Genomic DNA, 20685 nt, shown 5'->3' with positions numbered 1-20685 from the left:
AAATGTCGTCAAAACCACAAAAATTGGCCTACGATCCTTATGGTCCTGAAAGGGTTAGGGTGAGAAGAATTAGTTTGGATGAGGGGTGGTTTATTGTGTGCCCCAATTTGGACAGTGTGTTTTTTTGTTTTTTTTTTATATTGATGTGTTACATGCTCGTGTGTTAAGTTAAATTATATTTGAATATAATTTTCAGCTTGTAGATTATTGTAGCTGTTTTGTTAGCATCCATGCTATATAAGTACAGGATAGTAAACTATGTTAGAGAAGAAATTATAGAAGTTCTAACCTTATGAAAGTTTAAGAATGCTTATGTCTACCACTTTTAATAACCATTTTGTCTAACTCGGTGGTTGCTGGTTAAAACCAAGAATTTGCTGACTTTGAATGCTGCTGAAAGTTGGTATAATTAAATCAAGGGAGTGGCTGGGGTAGTTTTTGAGTCATGGTGTTCTGTTTAAATGAAAATTAAATAGAGAAAAAAAGCTGTAGTAGTTATTTATTTTGTCCTTTTGTAAATAAACGTGGCCTGGTGTTGGGCTGTCCTGCAGAAAAAAAAAAAAAAAAAAAAAGCATTCCCTGCTGTCTTTGTGGTTTCAGGCCTATGGTGTTAGAGAGAAAGGGCTAGCTGTGAACTCTCAAGCAGTGTTTTGCTCATGTCTAGATGTTCTTTGAGAAGTTTCTGCCTTTGTTCTTTAGATCCATATTCCTGTGATGGAATGAAAAATGTGTTGCTCTCTATAAAATTTTATTTTGTTTTCCTATAAACATTTACTTCATTCTCACTAGGCCAAAAATTTGTTTTCATGTACAATAATTATGTTCAAATGATTTTTATTATTTCAACAATAAACGAACAAAGACAATCAGCAAAGTCATCCAAGAAATAACATTACAAGTGCACACCACCCCCCATCCCTCCCCACCCCGAGAACCCATTGCCACTACTAATACTGAGAGTTGAGGGTAAATCCTAATGATTCAAGAGTCTACTGCGAGCATACAGTGTGAGGTCCTGCCAGAAACATTCCCAGGTCTGACTGAATCTGCGACCTGGTCCACGATCCAAGTCTCCCACTTGTCTCCGCTCCAAACGTTGCATGAAGTATCATCAAAGCTCTCCATTGGGCGTATGAAGGGGGATCTCGGGACAGCCAGTTAGTGAGAATTGCTTTCTTCCCCATCAAGAGCACTCTAGTGACGAAGGCTGACATTCCTTTGGGTTTAGGCGTGGCTATATTATAATATCCAAATAATGCTCTCGGTTGCGGAAGCCAACGTCTCCCCCAAAGCATCGTAATATAATGTCCCCGCTGTCTCCAAAACTGCTGAATTTTGGGGCAAGTCCAAAGCATATGTCCCAATGAAGCGTGAGCTTGAGCACATTTCGGGCAGGAATGAGATGCAGTAATCCCCATCCGGGCTGCACGTTCTCATGTACAGTAATTAAAAAGCCTACAGGAAATAGATTTCCATGCTCTCTGGGTGAAAGTGCAAAATACTTTAAAGGAAATATTGCCCATGTCGTATTCTTTGTTGCACTTTGTATGAATTTGCACATAATAAAAATATTTTAGTGCTAATTTGGATATCATCGTCCAGTAGATTGCTTATTGCTTCTGTTCTCATTTGTCTTATGAAATATCCTGACACATGTAAAATTCAAGTGCCATAAACCAGACTTACCACCTAGATGTTGCCTGGATTTTTCCCTTTGGTAGTTTTGAGAGGCTCCAGTGCTGATACCTTTCCTTAACCCTGAGAAAAATCTCAGTAATTTACCAAAGAAACCATATTTAATGTTCAACAAATAATTGAGTGGACCTGTAATTCCATCTCTAATATATATATATATTTTTTAACACAGGCATCTGAGTGTCACCAAGAAACTAACAAATTCTTCTAGCTCATGTGGCTAGTTTTAAATTGTGGAGAAAATGATTTCAGGAGGTAAACGAGCAATAGTTCAGTTTGGATAAGTCTAAGTCAATTAACCCCCCCTTTTATAAAACCATAGCATGGTTTTTAGCGCGGGCTTCAGTGGTAATAGCTCTGATGCTCATAGAAATTCTATGAGTGTCAGAGCTGTTATCGCTGCGGCCGGTGCTATAAACCGTGCTACGGATTTGTTTAAAAAAAAAAAAAGGGGGGGGGGGGGCGGGTGCAAGAAAAGCTTTTTCAAAACTTATTAGAACTGATATACTCACTGAAGTCAGAGGAGTTGATATTCAGCCAGTGACACTGACTATTTTTTTTTTTTTTTAATCCACTGCCAACGTTATTTCCAGATATTAAATGCCAGACCATATAATAATAATAATAATAATAATAAAATCTGGGTACTGGCATTGAATAAATGGCTTTATGTGACTGGCCATGTGGTTAAGTGTGATATTTAGCACTTAACCTTATAACATTGGGGTTTTTCGCTATTTCTAACAGTTTGTCAATTAACTTAGGCTCTGGTAGGGCGGTTACCGGTGCCTAAGTTTAGTGCTGGTTATAGAATTTCCCCTAAAATATTACAAAAGAAATCTGAGTATACACATAATGCAGTTTCAATTATTACTTCATTTATTTAAGAAGCAAAGTTATCCAACACCCATATCATCCACATGAAAAAGTAATAATTAAAAAAAAAAGTTAAAAAAGGGGAGAGTATGGCATAGTGGTTAAAGCTATAGCCTCAGCACCCTGAGGTTGTAGGTTCAAATCCATGCTGCTCCCTGTGACCCTGGGCAAGTCACTTAGGCCCAAATTCTGTAACTGGCGCCTAATGTTAGACACCTATATTGGAGGCACCAACTAGATAGGCGCTTATCTAAATTGATTAACAATCTCAATTAAGCTTGTTTATCAAAACAGGCGCCTTTCAAGAAAGCGTGATTCTGCAATAAGGCACCTCTAAAAATTTAGGAGGCCTTCAAAAAAATAGGCGCTATGCACATTAGGTGTGGGCGTGGCTATGTGTTAGGCACCTTGTTGCAGAATCACTGCTCTTAAGCGTACTTAAGCGCTCACATAGGTGCCTACCTTTTAGTTGTGCCTAGAGCTAGCCTATTTATTGGGCGCCTCCCAAAATAGGTGCCACTCAGCGTGATTCATTAAACAGCACCCAATTTTACTTGAATCGCACTGAACAGTCCCTATATGAACACTTAACTTTTGGGCGCTTCTTATAGAATGTGCCCTTTAACCCCCCCCATTGCCCCAGGTACATTAGATCAGTCTTCTTCAACCGCCGGTCCGTGGACCAGTGTCGATTCGCAGGAAATTCTTGCCGGTCCACACAGGGCCGGCGAGATTGAGCTGCAATTTCCTGCCAGTCCGCACAGGGCCGGCGAGATCATGGGGAGCCTCCGACAGTGGCTTTCACCCCTCCCAGCAGCGATTCATTAAGGCAGCCTTGGGGCTTTTGCTGAGTTGCGGCCGCCTCTGATGATGCAACTTCTCTTTCCTGAGAGGCGGCGCGACCCATCAAAGGACCCAAGGCTGCCTTAGTGAATCACTGCGCTGGCAAATACGGAGAGCTACTGGGAGGAGCGAAAGCCACTGTTGGAGGCTGGGAAGCTGCTGGACAAGGGAAAAAAAGGGACAGCTGCTACTGGACCTGGAGGGAAGGAGAAGGAGAGATGCTGCTGAAAGGAGAGGAGGGAAAGGAGTCTTGGAAGCTGCTGGACAAGAGAAAATAAAGGGACAGCTGCTACTGGACCTGGAAGGAGGGAGAAGGAGAGATGCTGTTGGGAGGGGAGGAGGGAAAAGGAAGGGAAGAGAGTTATTGCTGGACAGGAGGAGGAGGGAAGGGAGAAGGAAAAAAAGGAAGAAAACAGCTGACAGGGAGATTAGAGGAGGGGAAGGGTAGAGACAGGACTGAGAAAGTAGAGAGATTGAAGGGGTCAGCAAAGAGGGACAAATATGCTAAATCTGGTGTAGGAGAGATAAAAATGAAGAGAGCAGTGAAGCTGGAATCATGTAAAAAGGAGAGAGGGGGTGCAGGCTGGATGGAAAGGGGAGAGGGGCATAGAAAGAAGACAGATATCATATGGAAGAGGAGAGGGCAGGCAGTGGATGGTAGGGGCAGATGCTGGATTGAAGAGACAGATAAGGCAGACAGTGGATGGAAGGAGCAGATGCTGGATTGAAGAGACAGAGAGGTCAGACGCTAGAAGGAAGAGAGTGAAAAGAAGATTAAAGCAGAAACCAGAGACAACAAAAGGTAGAGAAAAATCATTTTATTTCTTTTTTTTTTAAATATAACTTTATTGATTTTCCAAACTATCAACAGCGCATTAACAATTAGATGTACATTTAATAAATTCAGATAAAATACTTTCAACTTTTCAACTTTCAAAAACTATGAGCAATCACTTTTACCCCTCCCACCCAAATGACTAAATATAGATTCAATCAATAACCTTCCCCATGTTAGCATCTGTAAAAGTCAAAGAAACCCCCATCCTTCCTACCCACCCCTTGGATGTGTAAGTTATAATCAGTCAATTATCATTGATAATGTTAGTCAACATACTCCATATTAATTGAAATAACTTAAAATTTCCCCTTTGATCAGTAATAATTTTTTCCAACCTATAACAAAGACATAGTGAGTGCCACCAAAAATTAAAATTCAAGCGATCCAAGTTCGTCCAATTTGTTGTGATCATTTGGATGGCTATCCCAGTCATGATTCCTAACAATTTGTTTTTATGTCTTATCTTTTGGTGGCTTAGGGGATAATAGTGTCCCACAGATTACTGTTTTATAAGATTACTGTTTATGGAATCACTGTCTCCATAATCAGATTAATATGTCCCCATATTGACTTCCAAAAGTTGAGTATCAAAGGACAATAGAACAACAGATGATCCAGCGTCCCTATATCAAGATGACAGTGCCAGCATCTATTAGATTTTGAGCTATCTAGCTTTTGCAATCTATTTTGTGATTAGAATATATCAGATTTGAAATATATATCCTGCTAGAACTGGTGTTAGACATAACTGGAGGCTGCAAAGCCCAGGCAGTGCTTCTTTAGCTTCCAGCTGGCTTAGGGTTCTCTCTGATCAGGGGGCAGTTGCCCTAGTTGCACTCCTCTATTCCTGTCATGTGTGACTGCGATATTCTGTTAGCATGATATTTCTGTGTAGCATTCTGTAATAATTTGGCTTATTCAGTTTTCTTGATAGTAGAGGGGATATATGTGAAGGGGAGGGGAGACAGGGGTTTTGTTGATCCTTGCTCTGTATTATTTGTATTTATAAAATGACAGTTGTAAAGAATATTGTTTCTTTTTATACTTTAATAAAATATGTTCAATATAAAATCATAACTATTTGAGGCTTGTGTGGATGTGATCAGATGGTTTGTGGGACCGAGCTCGTGGAGACGGGGCGGAAACAGTTTTTTAAAATTTCAGTCCTAGTAGTTTGCCGGACCACAGAATAATTATTTTATTTCTGTCGGTCCATAGGTGTAAAAAGGTTGAAGAACACTGCATTAGATAGATTGTGAGCCCACCAGGACAGACAGGCAAAATGTTTGAGTACCTGAATAAATTAATGTAAACCGTTCTGAGCTTCCCTGGGAGAACGGTATAGAAAATTGAATGAATAAATAAATAAAGTGAGCCACATAAAGATGACTGACTTTCATGCAGTCTGATTTTGACTGTAAAACTTAGATGGTTAAGTGCTGAATGTTGGCACTTAACCCCATAATTCTTGACTCTGCTCCTTCCCTCCCCCACTCCCCACTCCCTAGCATTGAAGTCAATGGTCTGTATTGATATTCAGCTTTATAACTAGTTAAGATTTGCTAAATACCAACAGATAGCCCCAAACAAATAATTTAAACAACTAGGAGCTGTTTCTGCATGGTTTAATCACTTTGAATATCAACCCCCTAGTTCTTGAGTTACTGATGAATGGAAAATTACTGATGGTAGGGGCAATGCCACTTGAGTGTTCACAACAGAATTATTTTTTGTATGTAGTACAGTTAACTGTTGGGAAACATGGGGAGTTAATTGGTCAAAATGATACCCTCAACTGGCAAATTGTCATACTGGGACAGACCGAAGGTCAATCAAGCATGTTTCTAACAGTGGCCTACCCCAGACCCAAGTACCTAGCTGTTTGTCCTAAGAATAAGTAGTAGACTTCCCCAAGTCATGTCAATAATGGCCTATGGATTTCTCTTTTAGGAAATTATGCAAATCTTTTTTAAACCCCGCTAAGCTAACTGATTTTCCCACATTCTCTGGCATTGAATTCCAGAGTTTAATTACATGTTGTGTGAAGAAATATTTTCTCTGGTTTGTTTTAAATCTACTACTTAGTAGCTTCATCACATGCCACCTAGTCTTAATATTTTTGGAAAGAGTGAACAAGTGATTCACATCAACCTTTTCCACTCCACTCAATATTTTATAGACCTCTATCATATCACCCCTGCATCATCTCTTCTCCAAGCTGAAGAGTCTTAGCCACTTTAGCCTCTCCTCATAGGGAAGTCATCCCAAACCTTTTACCATTTTTGTCGCCCTTCTCTGTACGTTTTCTAATTTTGCTATATATTTTTTAGATATGGTGATCAGAACGGCATACAGTATTCAAGTTGCAGCTGAATCATAGAGTGATAAAAGGACATTATCAAGTTTCAAGTTTATTAAAAATGTGATAAAACGCTAATCATAAATTCTAAGCATTTTACAATAAAAAATTTAAAAAGGGGTTCAGTTAAAATATTAATGACATAATATTATTTGTATGAAACAATAGGATAGTGGGGAGAAATACAATTTGAAAGAAAGAGAGAATAATTAAGAATAATAACATAGGGAAAGGGAAAAATTAATTTTGTATGGAAAATGAATTTTTATATTGAAATGGGCTAGAAAAGTTCCATAGACTAATTAACAGTCATATGCGTCTTTAAATAAATTATAACATTTTCATCTTTGTTTTCCACTCCTTTCCTGTTAATTCCTTATATTCTCTTTATTATCTTAGCTGTAGCTGCACATTGAGCTGAGGGTTTCAATGTCTCCTCAACAATGACACCTAGATCCATTTCCTGGCAGTGACTCCTAACATAGAACCCAGCATCATGTAGCTATAGTTCGGGTTCCTCTTTCCTACATGCATCGCTTTGCACTTGCTCACATTAAACATCATCTGACATTTTGACATTTAGTCTCTCAAAGTCATCTTGCAATTTTTCACAATCCTCTTGTGATTTAACAACTTTGAACAACTTTGTGTCGTTAACAAATTTAATTTATTTATTTAAAAAAACATATTATCTGCTTATCAACCAAGCGGTTTACAAGTAAATATACATGGTAAAGGTTGAAGTTTACAATATATTTTGCATCACATTACAAAACTTACATAGTCAAATGGTAAACAAACTTCCCCCCATCAATCAGCCTTGTTTATATTCAACAAAAATATTAGTCATTGTCTAATATCTTATTAGACGCAAGAGAGACAGCTAAAAGCTAAGATGAAAAAATATGCCTTAAGTAATTTTTGAAATAGCGGTATATTGTTACAAAAAAAATATTGCGCTGGACAGACCATTCCAAAGGGCTGGCCCTGCAATTGAAAATAAGATTTTATAGTGGAGACATACCTAATTTTGTGTCTCATTCTTGCATCAAGCAGCATCCTATTTTACGATCTCAAAACTCTACTAGGTTCATATATTTTCAAGTATTTGGTCAGGTAGTCTGGTTAGAGTGTCATTTTATATATATACACACCTTTGATGGATTATTTTCAAAATCTTAAACTGTACCTGATAACAGATTGGCAATCAATGTAATTTCTTTAATATTATCTCGCTAGTTATTCCCATCTCTAGATCATTGATAAATAATGTTAAAAAGCAGCGGTCCCAGCACAGACTTCTGGGGAACCCCACTATTTACTTTCACAAAATACCCTTGTCACAAACTTAAGAATAAATAATGTCTTATCAGAATCAATCGGGAGTGTTGTTCTGTAGCAAAAAAATCTCTTAGCTTGTTTAATTATCTTAGTCTTTGTTCTTCCCCTTTTCACAAAAACTAAGATAATTAAACAAGCCAAGAGGTTTTTTTTTGCTGCAGAACAACCTCCCAATTGATTCTGATAAGGCATTACTTATTCTTAAGTTTTGTGAGAAGGGCATTTTGTGAGATTATTTTGTTCTTTCTCATTCCTGTATATATTTTTGGTGAACCCCACTATTTACCCTTCTCCATTGAAAATATTGACCCGTTAAACCTATTCTCTGTTTTCTGTCTTTCAACCAGTTCTTAATCCATAATTGGACATTACCTCGTATCCCATGACTTTCTAATTTCCTCAGAAGTCTGTCATGAGGTACTATGTCAAATGCCTTTTGAAAATCCAAATATACAGTATCAACTGATTTACCTTTATCCACATGTTCATTCACCTCTTCAAACAAATGCAGTAGATTGGTGAAGCAAGATTTCCCTAAATCCATGTTTGCTTTCTCTCATTAATCCATGCTTACATATATGTTCTGTCATTTTGTTCTTTATAATAGTCTCTACCATTTTGCCCTTCACTGATGTCAGACTCACCAGTCTATAATTTCCCAGATCACCTCTGGAACACTTTAAAAAAATTGGCATCACGTTGGCCACCCTTCAGTCTTCTGATACTATGCTGGATTTTAAAGAAAAATTACAGATGACTAACAATAGCTCTGCAAGTTCATTTTTCAATACTATCAGCACTCTGGGCTATATGGCATCTGGTCCAGGCGATTTGCAAAGGTTCAATTTGTCAAAGTGACCCATTACATCATCTAGTGTTACAGAGATTTGTATAAATTTCTCTGATTCATCAGAATTGAAAACCATTTCTGGCACCAGTAACTGCCCCCACATCTTCCTCAGTGAAGACTGAAGCACAGAATTCATTTAATCTCTCTTCTATGGCCTTGTCTTCCCTGAGAGCCCCTTTTATCCCTTTGTCATCTAGCAGTTCAACTGATTCTCTTCCTAGCTTCTTGCTTTTGATTTCTCTTCACCTTCCTTAGCATCTTGCATTTGACATGATATTCCTTGTGCTGTTTACAATTATTTTCAGTCAGATCCTTCTTCCATTTTCTGAAGGATTCTCATTTAGCTCCAATAACTTCCTTCACCTCGCTCATTTACCACGCTGGCTGCCATTTGGTCTTCCTTCCTCCTTTTTAAATACATGGAATATATCTAGTCTGAGCTTCCAGACAATGCTGGTTAGAGAATTGCGCCTACTGCTGGTTAGAGAATCACATCTGGTTGCGGAATAGCCCTGGTAAAAGAGGGAGGAATTGTGCCTAGTGTCTGCTCAGAAAAGCAATTACATTACATTACATTACATTACATTAGGGATTTCTATTCCGCCTGTGCCTTGCGGTTCTAGGCGGATTACAATATAGAAGATATCTGGGCATTTCCAGTAGAATTACATTACAGGATAAGAGTAAGTTACAGGAACCGTAAAGAATTATGATACTTCAATTTCACGGAAGATAATACATATCATGGAAGATAATACATATCACAGAGGATAATACATATCACAGAAGATAATATATATCACCGTAGATAATACATATCACAGAAGATAATATATATCACCGTAGATAATACATATCACAGAAGATAATACATATCACAGAAGATAATACATATCAACTGAAACAAGTTAAGTCAGGTGGGGTGTAAAAGAGTTGTGCAATCACTAGGCACAGCTTGTCCCCTCATCCCTCCTGTCAAAATTTTAAAAGTTTTCTTCTGCCTGCCACTGTTGTTCTCTGCCAGCTGAGCTGATTGCATCAGGGGAATCCCAGATCAGCTGAGCCAGCAGGACTTCATGAAGCCCCAAACAGCTGAGTTGGCAGAGGAAGCCCAGGAAGTCTTGCCGGTTCAGCTGACTGGGGATTCCCCTGCAATTAGCTCAGCCGGCAGGGAAAGCAGCGGTGGTGGGCAGAAGAGCCAACACATTTGACAGGAGGGATGCCCACTCCCTCCTGCTTGAGGACACCCCAACACCTTCCCAGCACCCCAAATTGGCGGGAGGGATGCCCCTCCCACCTGCCTGAATGATCCCCTCCCCATACCTTGACTAGAAGACTAGCAAGAGGGATGGCCACTGCTTGATGAATTTCCCCTATATTATTATGGAATTAACAGTTTGAATGTTGTCAGCTTTTGATGTGCTATCTGGTTTTGTCTATTCTGAGTGTAGTTGATTCTGTGAAGGAGTAGCCTAGTGGTTAGAACACCAGACTGACAACCAGCCAAGCTAGGTTCAAATCCTCCTGCTTGCTGCTCCTTGTGATCTTGAACATACCTCTTAACCCTCTATTTCCTCAGGTACAAACTTAGGCCTTGTTTTACTAAGCTGATTACTGTGGCGGCCTGCAGTAATTGCACCCAAGCTAATTGGCAATTTATGGGCTTCGGTGCTGTTGCTGCGGGGCTTTGAAAGGGGAGGGGGAGGGGGTTGCAGATTGTATACCCTTTGGGGGTAGGGAAATTCTCAGTGTACCTGAATATAACTCTCCTGGAGCTACTCCTAAAAAAAGGGTTAATGAAATGCAATTAAAAGGAAATCCAAACTAACGGTTTGAAATTCAAGTAGCATTTCATGTTGAAAGATTCTTTCTAACAAATTCAGCTGTTTGCATCTGATTTTTAAATTCTTAAAGCTTATTTACAGGCTCCACAGTAAATTATAAAATTAACAGAATTAAAAATACAAGAAGTCAAATGCTCTCTCTGGGTCATCTGGCTATCACATCATGGCTGAGTTGGCCATGCTTTGGATCACATCACATTCTGTTGTCTTGGTGTGTGCTTCTTATGACAGAGTGGCATAGGAAACAGATTTCCAGCTGTGATTACAACTGGCCAAGCCTCATGGTATGTTTAATGATAGCTTTAAAAAGAAGTCCCACTGCCGACGTTGCATTTCCCATAAAATGCCTCTTTAAATTTTACTTGGAGCTATTTCGATTAGACTAGTGGCATAACCCAAGTATATTCATAGTGAGTGTAGATAAATAAGTCTTGAAGTAGATTTGCAAGAGAATTTAGAACAGTTATGAATGTTAACTTACTATTAGATTGTAAATTATCCTTTGGATAAAAGTATTTAATTAGAAATGTGGGGAATAAAAGGTTGGTGGTTTGAAGGAGAAAATGTTTCGATGTATAAACACACGAAGGCATACTGTTTCTCACCAACTTTTGAAACAGATTTAAGTAGGAAGCGATTAAATGCATTCATTTCTGCTGTGATGTATTTGCAGATAAATATGTCACGTGGTTTTGGCACTGTATTTTTTTTGCCAGATAGGTTTCTCGTATGTAGTTGGTTTTATAGAACCATTCATTTTACATAACTTTCATAAAAGTAAATTGCAGGATTATGTAAGTCAAATGCTTTTATAAATCCAAAAATAAACCCTAACCAGAACATCAACAAAAGCTACCGTATATTATGAATTGTACTTGTAGTCTGTAGAGACATACATAAAAATGGAGATGTCATCTATCTTTCTGCAATCAGATATGTAGAATTTGAAAAGTGAATGGCAGATATTTGCCAACTGAGAGATAATCTAAATCTTGTTCCAAAGGATTTATTTTGCTAACCAACAGCACATGACCAGGATTATGTGGTATTTCTTCTTTTATGTAGACTGTGGTTGAAGTTTCAGGTTCTCATAAATCAAATCTGATGCTTGTTTTTTGAGATCCAGGCATAAAGACTTTTTTTTTTTTTTATTATACAAATCCACATTTTATGGATCACAAAAAAATGTGTTCTGTATTATCTCCAGAACGGAACAGTAATTTTTGTCTGTATACTAGTGTATCGGTCCCTGTCCATTACATAGGACAGTTTGTGCTGTCTGTGTTTAACATATGTGTCTGTATATGTGTCAATATGTGTCTGAATATATGTCATGTGTCTGTATATTTATTAAGTTGTATAGCATGGAACAGGTCCCTGAATTTCTGTGGTCCTCTGTGATTAGCCTTTATGAAAACCTCTGCTCTCAATGCCTTTTGGAGCTTGCCTCTGGGCATGCTGGGAGAAGTAGAATTCCTCCCTCCCTCCCTTCAATTTGCTCTCTTGAGGTAGATTGAGAGAGATGGTAGCTGTGCCTAGGTCATAGATCCATCATGTAGAGCATGGGTGCCCAAAAGGTTGATCGCAATCGACCAGTAGATCGCGAAGGCAACGCGAGTCGATTGCGGAGCCTATCCTGGGCTCCGTGATAGACTCGCATTGCCTTCGTGTTCTCCCTGCTTCCCGACATCGTAAACAGGACAGCAGAAGCAGCCACTTGTTGGTGAAACAAGAGCCTTGTTGGATTTGGACACTGGTTCCTTATCTTCTCTTCAGTGCTGAAAATGTGATTGTGGGAAGATTGTTGCATTTTTGGATCGCGATCCTGGCCCTTAACATCAGCTGTGAAGATAAGTGAAACCTTCCTTAAGGTTCTTTTTCCTGTTCCCTGTGCACAGTGGTGAAATATGTTCCCATTTTGAAAGATTACATTTTGAGAAGTAGTGGAGTTTTTTGCCCATAATATACATTAAGAATGGCTAAAAAACTCATTGGGTTGCCATCTGCATATGAAATTAAATTGAGGCTTTTTCTCCACTTTACTTAAATGATTTTTAAATGGGTAGTTCCACCACTTGGCTAATAACATTTTTTTTTGAGTAATTAAATTTAAATGTACCTATCATATCTCTCCTCTCCCGCCTTTCCTCCAGCGTATACAGATTGAGATCTTTAAGTCTGTCCCCATACACCTTATGACGAAAACCACACACCATTTTAGTAGCCTTCCTCTGGACCGACGCTGTCCTTTTTATATCTTTTTGAAGGTGCGGCCTCCAGAATTGTACACAATATTCTAAATGAGGTCTCACCAGAGTCTTATAAAAGGGCATCAATACCTCCTTTTTCCTATTGACCTTACCTCTCTGTATGCAACCTAGGATCCATCTAGATTGTGCCATCACCTGTTTGGCCACTTTAAGATCATCACAGACAGTCACACCAAAGTCCCGCTCTTCTGTTGTGCACATAAGTTCTTCATCCTCTAAACTGTACCGTTCCCTCTGTTTTTGCTGCCCAAATGCATGACCTTGCATTTCTTAGCATTACATTTTAGCTGCCAAATTTCAGACCATTCTTCAAGCTTCACCAGGTCTTTCTTCATGTTGTTCACGCCATCCGGCGTGTCTAATCTATTGCAGATTTTGATATCATCCGTAAAGAAGCAAATTGTACCCGACAACCCTTCAGCAATATCGTTTATAAAAATGTTAAAAAGAACAGGCCCAAGAACTGGTAATATCCCTTTCCTCAGAGTGATCTCCATTGATCACTACTCTCTGCCACCTTTCACTCAACCAGTTCTTGACCCAGCCCGTCACTTTGGGACACATCCCAAGGGTTGTATCTAATAAGTATGCTAGTGAAATCATTTGAAAAGCTGGAAACTAATCAAATCTTCGATTAGTAGAGAATAACTCGGGCATCATGGATTGAACTTTGTTAGCATCTTTGCTTTCATGGCTCAAATCATGGACAACATGAGCATTGGCTCAGGATGCCAAAAGCCTGTCTCATTAGCTCCCCTGTAGCATTGAGATTCCTGCTCCCAGCTAGTGGCAATGTCGCCTCCCCCCCCACACCTGTCCAGCATATTTCATCTCTCTACACCGTCCCCTCTCTAAACCGTCCTGCCCCATCTGTGTTCTAACAGCTCCATTTCTCTCAAGCCCACCCCCGTGGTTCAGTAGCTTTCCCCATCTATCTACCTTTAAATTTGTTCTTCTCCCCCTAGAGGCAGCCAGCAGCAGTAATGATTTGCATGAGGCTGTCTGTGCTTGCCCTGAAACGTTCCCTGTGCTGTATCCCACACCCTCTAATGTAACTTCATTTCTCGAGGAAAAGCAAGCGTTATATTCTTACATGTGGGTGACTTCATCTACAGAGACCATGTGCAGGAGGTGCCTTATCGCTTTATGTTGGACATGTGGGAGCATCAGTCTTTAGTTTTCTGCGAGCTAAAAAGCTGTGTTCTTCATTCTTTCTCTCAGCGCATCAGACGTTTGATATTTTTCCTTTATTTCCTTTATTTTTTCCATTGACCATTTTTCCCTCAAAACTGTTTCATTCTTGCTTCTTGAAAATAACCAGGTTGTTTTACTTATAGCTCTTGTGTCTGCTTGGTGAGTTAGTGAGCTTCAGGCCCTTGTTTCAAATCCACCTTATACAAGATTCTATCATGACAGATAGTCCTTTGTGTAACCCACCCTCCTGAGAGAGAGCGAGACTCTGACCTCTAAATCTGTGTAGTCGTGGTTGCCGAGGTCTGAGTCGGAGCCTTCACTCAGTAGAGCAGGATACAGAAAATAAAACCTCTTCCCACATTGGCAATGCCAAAAACAGGAGAAATAGATATAAATGAAGATGTCAAAGAATCAATTTGAGTTACAACATCTAAAACCAAGAGTTGCACCAGAATAAAGTGCAACATTTAAAATTTACTGTCCTGAATCTTTTAAAGAAACCAATAGTAATATAAGTGTTATAATTTAAAAATGACTAAGTGAATCCTACTGGCCAGTTTTCTACATTCTAATTTACTGTAACTTTACAGAAAAAAAATATAAGATTTCACTCAAAACAAGTTATGTAACTTTTCTCTTATACCTGATACTATCAACTTGCAAGTTTTATGGTTTACTCCATTTTTCTGTGTCAGAGCACAGATAACTCTGGTGGCTCTTTATTTTTTTTTAAATAAAGTCCTTTTTGCAGTCTCAAATCTTTTTTTTTCTTCCAGCTTTCTTGGTATATTCTTATTGTATCTGTCTTTAATTCTTTCTTTCTCTTCCTAAACCCGACTTTATCCAAATTAAAAGGAGAAAACCAAACCAAAAACCCTCTACTCTGAGTGTTATAAATTTACTGATATGCCTGCCTAAATCAGGAAGCCTGAACTGAAGTTTCTGTTTAGTTCAAAAAACAAAATAAGCCCATTCCCTGACTGTTCGCCTTCCCTTCGCCAAAACACTGTCCTCTCAAAAGATTCCTCGATAGGACTTTCGCCTTCCAAGCAGCCAAGTCGAACCCATGGCTAGCCCAGATGATACTCGAGGCCCCCACTTACCTTGCCTTCAGAAAACTACTAAAAACTTACCTATTCAGCAAACACGACCCTTAATATTCCCTTCACCTCACATAACACTTGCCCCACCCCTGCCCCCTTCCTCCTTCACCAGACCCTCCCTTTTTTCCCACTCTCTACTTCCCTTGTCTAGTTCGATCAAAGCTGCAATTTCTGTTAAATTGTTGTAAATCTTCCCCTCATTGCAGACTGTTGTAAATCGCTGTAACTCCATTGCTGACTACTGTAAATCGTTGTAATTTATCGTAAATCTGCTTGTAATTTGCTGTAAATCTGCTTGTAATTTTGTTGTAAATCTGCTTGTCAATGCAGGTCATTTGCTAATTGATGTAAACCGCCTAGAACTCGCTGGGTATGGCGGTATATAAGAATAAAGAATAATAAATAATAATAATAATAAATGTTCTCACTAGCTGTTTTTGTACTGATCCCTGCACTAAAGCAGGGGTGTCCAACCTTTTGGCTTCCATGGGCCACATTGGACGAAAAAAAAAATTTCTGGGGCCGCACAAATGCTCATAGTAGCTGAGGAGCAAAAAAAGGTTGAGCAGGTCCCAAATTTGCAATCACTAATATAGAAGATATACGTATCTAATAATAAACCTTCATTAAAGGGACACTGTGGAGAGGAACCCAAAAATCAGTAATATTTACCCTGACTGAGTGATCCTCCACATACACTGCTGACAGTAGGAGCAGCCACAGGCTTCCACATCCCCACTATGATGAGCAGGGATGCACACTCCTGGTTCTCCCATTTACTTCTATTACAGCTACGGTGAGCCTCTTTAGAGGTGAGCCTCATCAGAGCTGGGGTGCTGAATCAGCTGTCAGCGGCATACGTGGAGGATCATTCAGTCAGGGTAAATATTACTGCTTTTTTGGGCCTCCCACTTTAAGCTTAGGCTCTCTCAAAATGAACATCCCCCCCTGCTGTAGCTAGTAGGGATCCCTAAGCCTCACCATCTGACGGCCACCTTCTCCCCTTCCAACTTCCCAAGTTCTGCAGCTGGCAGCAATATTGCAAAGCTGCTGCCTTCCCTCCTCCCTTGGCTTTCATGCATGCATGAAAGCAGGGGCAGCTTGAGGATACTGATATTGCCTGCAAAGCTTGGTGATTTTGGATTGCCAGACTGGTGAAAGATGTCTTTGGTTGGCAGGGCTTGGAGATCCCCACTAGCTCAAGTATTTATAAATTGCATTCAGGTAGAGAGAAACTTTGGTGCCCATCCACTAATTTTGGCTCCAGTCTCTTCCCCCAAATCATCTGTATATGACTACGCCACTGAATACAAAAATAATTGTGATGCACATATCTCAAAGCTAACATATTCCAGTTAATAAATTCAAAATATAACAAATTTTTCTACCTTGTTGTTTGGATATTTTGTTTTTCCATCATCTTGGTCCCAGTTTCTCTTTCTGCTTTTTGTCTATCTTCAACTAATTCTCTTTCCAGTGGCTGCTGTCCATTTTTTCTCCTCTTCTCTCTTGTTCTATTTCCTCCTTATTACTGTATCCAGTGTATTGATTTTTCCCTTTCAACTTTCTTAACTTTTTTTTTCTTTTTTGCCTCTGTCTACTCAAATCTTGCCTTCTTTCTCACTCTTCTTTTTAAGTGTTCAGCTACCTCTCAATTCTCCATCTTCTCTCAGTCCCTAGCTCCCCCATTTCCCTTCTCACTCCTTTCCCAGCCTCCTATTTCCTTCCATCTACTCTCCATTACCTCATATCTACCACTGTACTCACTGCTCTCACTTTGGCGCAGTGGTTAAAGCTACAGCCTCAGCATCCTGAGGCTGTGGGTTCAAACCCACGCTGCATCTTATGACCCTGGGCAAGTCACTTAATCCCTCCATTGCCCCAGGTTCATTAAATAGGTTGTGAGCCTGCCAGGACAGACAGGGAAAAATGCTTAAATACCTGAATAAATTCATGTAAACCATTCTGAGCTCCTCTGGGAGAACGGTATAGAAAATTGAATAAATAAATGTTTCCCTTTTGACTTCATCCACATGGCTCACCACTTTCAGAATCCCCCTCCTTTTCTCCACTGGTCAGGCTATAATTCCCTGTCCCTTTCTTTCCATCCCCTGCCTAGCATTTTCTTATCCCAGCTCTCTTCCCTCCTACCCTCCCATGGGTCCATCTCTCCTCTTCTATGGTCCAACATTTTGCTCCCTCTTTTCTGTTTTTCTTCTTCCCTCCCCCCCTTCATGCTGAACAATGAAATGGAGGGAAAAAAGGAGAGATGCTGCATCTCTCTGCCTTCCATCCACAGGCCTAACATTTCTCCCTCCATTCCATCCCCAGATCCAACTTCTCTCCCTTTCTCTTTCCAACTGCCCCCCCTTCCCATTGCTCTCCCTGCCTGCCTCCCCCAGGTCCACCATTTCTCCCTTTCTCTTCCCAACAGTTCTCCCTTCAAATATCTCTTTAACTCTTCCTCCACACCACCCCAGGTCCAACTTCTCTTCCTTCAGACCATTGCCCACCATCTCTCTCTCTCTCTCTCTGTTTCTGGCCCCATAAGCTCTCCCCCATGCCTAATCTGGCACTTCTTTTAATACCCACCCCCCTCTGTACTTAATCCCCCCTCACCTCCTCTGTACTTTAAAAAACAAATAAAAAACCAGTCCAGGAGGCTCCATGTTATCCCCTTCTCTCCGCGCCCATGCATCTCTACCTCACTCCCACCACCATGTCCAATAATTCTCTCTCTCTCCCTCCCTCCTTTCTCTGCCCAACAGTTCTCTTTCTTCATCTCATGATGTACACCATCTCTTTCCGTCTCTCAGACACCCAATTCTCCCTTACTATTCCTTCCCTCACTCCCTCCATTCTTCAATCCTATGGCTCATGTGCCCTCCTTCTTTTGTTACTTCAATATAATTGTCTTTATTTAATTTTCTGTATATTTTTATACATATCTAGGACGGGGTGGGTGGGGGAGGGGATATCTTTTTGGTTTATTTCTTGATTAAATTGATGGAAGGGAGGGGAGGGATATTTTTCTTCTGTGTTGTTATTGATGGAATTTAAGTGCTTTTGTTGATTATTAATGTTTGTATAATTCATGGCACTTTGTATTAGTTTTGAAAATGAATAAAGTTTGTTTTTGAAAAAAAAACAACAAAGTTTGTGCTCCCTCCCACTCGTGTCCCAACACGATCTTCTCCCCCCCTGCGCAACATCTTTCCATTTCTCCCTCCCTTCCAAAACCCGCTGACCCTCCCACCATGAGACCGACGTACCTCCCTCCAAACAGCAGCATTGGCAGCACTTTAAACAGGCTACTTCGCAGTCTTTTCCCGCTGAGTCCTACCCTCTGCTGCATCACTGATGATGTCATTAGTGACACGGCACAGGGAAGGCCCCATTGGGAGAAGGCTGAGAAGCAGCCTGTGTAGAGTGCTGCCGACACTGCTGTTTGTAGGGAGGTATGTCGGTCTCGCGGTGGGAGGGTCGGCGTGGTTCTGCTGCATGGGGGGATGAGCGGAAGGGAGGGTTCTGCTGCACGGGGGGATGGGAGGGAAGGATAGAAAGATGCTGCTCAAGGGTTCTGCTGCATGGGGGGATGGGAGAGAAGGATAAAATGATGCTGCAGAGGGAAGGCACAAAGGGATGAGTGAGAGGGGAGGAAAGATGTTGCACATGTGGGTGAGAGAAAGGAAAGAGGAAGAATTGGGGCGAAGGAGAGGAAGGGAGAGATGATCAATGTATATGAAAAAAAATGACATCCCCCGAAAATAAGCCCAAGTCCTTTTTTGGACCCAAAATGAATATGTCACTGTCTTATTTTCAGGGAAATATGGTTTTAGCTCACAATCCAAAATGTACTAAGGGTCCTTTTACTAAGCTGCAGTAAAAACATGGGACAAGCCACTGCTTGACCTGGATTAGTAGCATGGAATGTTGCTACTCTTTGGGTTTTGGCCAGGTACTAAGGACCTGGATTGGCCACCATGAGAACGGGTTACTGAGCTTGATAAACCGTTGGTCTGACCCAGTAAGGCTATTCTTATGGACTTAGTACACAGGGAAGACGCATGTAAGGGCACAGTAAAGCCACTTTTTACCGCAGCTCTAAAATGATCAATTTTCTATTTTGTTTTGTATTAATGACCATGTAATAATATTGCCTTAGTGCGTGGCCATTTAAAAAAATTGCCACGTGAACACATACCACCCATTTTGGAGGCGATGTGGGCTCATTCAGTATTCCTGTGCTAACCAGTTAGCATGTGCTAATGTGGATGCACTGTTTAGCATGTAAATACCCACTCTTTGTACCCCCATCTTGCCCCCTCAAACAAAATTCAGATTATGCTTAGCGCACACACATTTGATAATTACCAAAGATAAACACTCCAAAATATTGTGAAACACACTAAAACCTTTGAAACTTGGCTAAAGTACAAGACACCATTATCCACAACAGGTAATATAGAGAGGTATCGGGGATCTCAAGCGCTCACAGCTAAAAGCCCGATGTTTGTTTCAGGGCTAATAACTACAAAGTGAGCTATCATTGGTCCCATACACTCACTGTGTTTTTTATATGATTTAGTGATTTCCTATGCCATGCTTTCTCAGGCTCCTAGTTGGGGCTGGACACCGTAATGCTCGTGTCTTTATGACGCTAGACTCTTTAACAAATGTGATTTTGTGGCACCGGCAGTGTAAATAGTGCTGCCTGTGGCGCCTGTCCTGACGAAGCTCCTGTATAATGATAGGAGCAAAACGGAGATCTTCCGTCGTCAAGATTATACATTGAAGCTAAGTACTTCTATATTGAATCTCACAATGAGAAAGCATGGCATAGGAAATCACTAAATCATATAAAAAACTCAGTGAGTGTATGGGACCAATGATAGCTCGCTTTGTACTTATTAGCCCTGAAACAAACATCGGGCTTTTAGCTGTGAGCGCTTGAGATCCCTGATACCTCTCTATATTACCTGTTGTGGGTAATGGTGTCTTGTACTTTAGCCAAGTTTCAAAGGTTTTAGTGCAATTACCAAAGATGTCAGAGCGTGGCTCACAGTATACCATGTTAAGCTGCATTAGGCACATAAAAGGGTCCCTAAGTGAGTTAGTTCTAACTTTTAATACTTGCTTATAAGACACTACATGACATGATGGCTAGATCCCTGCATTACTGTTAACATCTTATATAGCTGCAGTGGCCATTGACCTACTTGTGTTAAATTGTCATTATGATGTAAAACAAAACAGAACTGATCTCTAATGTATCCTCCTACCCCCACGGGAACTGTTGTTAATTCCATATTGATATAGATCATTTTCAAGGATGGCGTGAGTACAGTCCAAGGTTACATGGAAATATCTTAACATGAAAAATATGTCATTTAGAGGACTGGAAAACAAAAGAGGCGCCTCTTTTGTTTAATTTTGTTCTACCACGACGAGGTAGAATCTCCTGTTTGGGTG

At 40.3% G+C, this 20685-nt stretch overlaps 1 protein-coding gene across 10 annotated transcripts in view; it reads left to right on the top strand.

Moving 5' to 3' along the window:
- Positions 1-20685, top strand: part of MYO6 (myosin VI) — a 426976-nt gene that overhangs the window by 72808 nt on the left and 333483 nt on the right. The window lies entirely within an intron of this gene.

The sequence above is a fragment of the Geotrypetes seraphini genome, chromosome 3, assembly GCF_902459505.1.
Source record: "Geotrypetes seraphini chromosome 3, aGeoSer1.1, whole genome shotgun sequence".
Lineage (NCBI taxonomy): Eukaryota > Metazoa > Chordata > Amphibia > Gymnophiona > Dermophiidae > Geotrypetes > Geotrypetes seraphini.
Note: the sequence above shows the minus strand (reverse complement) of the source record. Positions and strands in the feature narration are given on the sequence as shown.